Consider the following 3,958-nt stretch of genomic DNA (forward strand, 5'->3'; position numbering starts at 1 on the left):
TGAAGATTCAGGACTTTCCACAATTCTTTTAACTCTGCAGATTTACCCAAACAAGTAACATCTGTCCAAATTATAGCCAGCTTGTGGTTTCGGTAGAAAACTGGAAACCTGTGATTTTTTTCAGTGTAGATTTGAAGCTTTCACTATTTCTTCTTCACTTTTATGGCACGGGTCACAGGGTACAAATATGAAATGTGTTTATTCACCCGGAAATAGGTTCTTCAGGTTGGGGTTAGGGTGAGCGCATGGGTAATTTAAGCTAGGCCTAAAATATTGGGGTCAACATGAGGTTAGAGCTTCTACTTTGATTGTTTTATTCGATATTGCTTTCAACTAGATTGAATCATGGTAATTCTCTGTTCTGCGTTCAGTATTTTTCTATAGAATTTCAGAAAAATAGTAAATAAAAGCAGCATAGATATATACTAAATATGGAAATAACCAAAACTTTTAATTCAGGTTTAAATAAAAAGCATTGAAGCCTTTGAACCAATCTCAGAGAATGATTGGTATTTTGCCCCATTGGTAAAAAATAAGTGAACTGTTTGACAAACTTTAGATTTTTGATGGATCAGATTACTGAAATCCCAACTTTGGTTTACCTGGCTGAACTTTAAAAGTTTCATTAAGTTAAAGGACTAAATCTTAGCACCATACAAAGCTGACAGTGAAATCTCTAGATAAAACCTTTTAACATGGAGAACCCTTGAAATAAGTTTCAGTTCTTTAAGGAACCCCAGCTAAAATTTCTAAATCCACAGCTCACAGTACATTAGTGTGGTTGTTAGTGGGTAGAATGCCTCTTACATTGCTGGCCATAGGGGGGAATGTCATCTTTGCAGATACCTGAAAAGATCATTGGTGCCAGGTAAACTGTTCTTGAAACACAATTTGCTCAACGAACCCCTAGCAACCTCTGAAGGAACCCTGGTAAGGAAACACTGCTTCTGGTTAGGTCAATTTCTTAATGTCATAGTGTTCTGTAGCCATCGTCCCCTGTCCTTTCTTACAGTAATCACAGACGTTCCATTGAATCCTATGGTCTGCCCACTCCCTATGGATAACCTTCGGGACTTGCAAGTTGCAGTGTGCTTCTCAGTCTAAACACTGTATAAAGCAATAAAATGAGAATGTACACATGTCAGAAAATAGTCACCCAAATAGTGCCTGTCTCAGATGAAAATCTTACAGCAGTCCCTCAACATCGTCCATCATTCTGCAACAGTGGATTTGATGAATGACCGATCAGAAAGGATCGCTGTGCATTTCTATGAAGGAGAACACAGTAGGGTGCCACTTGCTCATCCTCCCTCCTCCCCCTTCCATAGAACAGAATAGTGCTGTGTGCAAGGTGCTTATCCATTCTTCTGTCACTGGAAACAACTACAAAATTCTCCAGTGAGAATCTTCTGATGTCCGTATGAGGCTTAATAATAATATGGGCACTTTATCTGCCCCCCTTATTGTCCAAAGTAAATGTGAACATTTTTAATTAGGTTTGTATCTAATAGAATAATATACTACAACACAGGTAGTCATCTCTGTGACTCCATAATGCCATATGGTATCCATAGCAGATACTGATGAGTGGTCTGTGGTCACCCAAGCAGGAGGCCTTGTGTTGCTGAGCATTCCATTAGATAAGTGTTCCTCAAGATAATATGCAAATCACATATTGTGTTGGGTGGATAGGTGGGTAAAGCTACATACACACGTCCAATGGTTCTCGCCCAATATTCGTCTCAGGGCGGATATCGGGCGAGAATCTGGCGTGTGTACAGCGCCAGTCATCCATCATCCTACAACCGTCCTGGCGGATCCATGAACGTTGGACGACTAACGATCCTAATGGAAGTGAAGGGAGAGCGCACAGCAGGGTGGCGCTCCATCGCTCTATTCCTCCTTCCTGCATAGAGCAGAGCGGTGCCGTATGTACAGCACTCGTTCATGCATTGGGCAGTGCTAGTCATTGCTTTAGAGTCGCGGCTAGTCGCGGCTTTAGAGTTATACTTCCCCGAATGACTAACAAAATTCATTTCCTTCACTTCCCCTTTTCTATCTGTTAGATTTCTCATCACTATTAATTTAGGGGAGCTGATCATAAGGAAATGATGAGGATAAAGGCACTTTTATGCAGTGTTAGTGGTGCATTGAATGGTTAGAACTGTCAATTTTGTTTTATTGCTCTCTGTGTCCCCATTGGAGAGATTTGTTGTCAGTGCCACAAGGGCTAAAAGAGAAAGCTTCAAGGAGACACAGACAGCAACAAACACCTAACAGAGCTTTTAACTTTTACCAATTTTATAAAATGGATGTAGTAAAATGGATTATCATTTCTAATTGAAATCTAATAGGTTGCTTTGTTGCATTATATCCTTCAATTTTGTACTTTCTGATAGCATTTAGTAAAGGTTTTGCACAAAGGTCAGTTTCATTTTTTATTATTTTTATAGGCATTTGTATTTAATTATAAAAAAGGTCAAAATGACTGGTCCCCTTTCCCCTACTTCTTCCCCCACCTCCTCAATCTTGCATTGGCGGTCTCTTTCAGGTTGCATGATGGCCAGTTTGATTTGGCAAACTTAACATAACTCCAGGTTGTCACTGATTCACCCATTAGGGTTTCTTTTAACACGGTGCCTGGACTCACAACACAATTTGTGTCACTTCAACATCATTATATAAGGGATTACGAAAGATGAGATTCCTCTTTAAGCCAACTTTATGTAACTAAAAACAGCAGAGTAGTGGCTCAGGGAGAACAGCTGTCAGACAGAGGCCACTGGAATGACCAAAGTAAAAATGAATATAACAAAGTCACTTTAAAGTTTCTTACTTAGGCAGTATCAAAAATTCCTTTTGCAAGCTGACAATGTTGAGCCATAGAGCCTGTTTTTTAAAGCTCTCCAAGGTTGAAGAGGATATACTTTCATCAGTGAACCTTGGTGATCCAAAAAAACATGGAATGGATCTGGTACAGAAAAACAGTTGCTAACAAATAGCAAATTACTTTAAGAAATCCATTACAGCTTTGCTGGATCACCCATGTTTACTGATGAAAGTGTATCCTCTCCAGCCTTGGAGAGCTTTAATAAATCAGGCCCAATGCCTCTCATTTTACACCAGTATTGTGAGCCTGCCCTTCAGCTTCAGTCATTTGGTCTTTGGGTTGCCTTTCTAATATACCTGATAGGTAGAGAACCATAGCTGTCATCCAGGCTAGACCCGTCTTCCTCTTTATCAGTAATATTCTTTGGTTTAGTTATCATGTGTATAAAGTGAGACATCATGCCAAGCATACCCCAATATACTTTTTGGGTTTACTTACACTTTGATTTAGCCTGTGTTGATGAGTGAAGTAGAAGACAATTGAAACTTTCCAAAGTGCAATAAATTCTAAGGGAGATCTGAAATGAAAAAAAACCTTTCATGTAAGAAATATAGACACTGCCATTATACACCTTTATAATTGTGCTTTAGGAAGATGGTTTGGCTTCATCAGTTTCATTTACCAAAGCTGGAGAGAATACGCTTTCATCAGTGCAGCTGGGTGATCCAGCAAACCTGGAATGGATATGGTCCAGGATTAAAAACATTTGCTAACAAATACTCTGTTTCCCCGATGATAAGACACTGTCTTATTTTTTTTTGAAGGCCAAAATATGCTCTAGGGCTTATTTTCAGGGGGATGCCTTATTTACCCATGAAGAAGACTACAGTACACAGTTATTGTGGGGGGGGGCTTATTTTTCATTTTTACCTAAAAAGGGGGGGCTGTCTTATTTGATGGCCCTGCCTTATCATCGGGGAAACACGGTAGCTAATGACTTTTGGGAAATCAATTCCAGGTTTGCTGAATTACCCAGCTTCACTGTTGAAAGTGCCTTCTCTCCAGCCTTGGAGAACTTTAATAAAGCAGGGCCAATGTATTGGGGGTCTTGGAAAACCTTTGCTCCAA

The sequence above is a fragment of the Pyxicephalus adspersus genome, chromosome 11, assembly GCF_032062135.1.
Source record: "Pyxicephalus adspersus chromosome 11, UCB_Pads_2.0, whole genome shotgun sequence".
Taxonomy (NCBI): domain Eukaryota; kingdom Metazoa; phylum Chordata; class Amphibia; order Anura; family Pyxicephalidae; genus Pyxicephalus; species Pyxicephalus adspersus.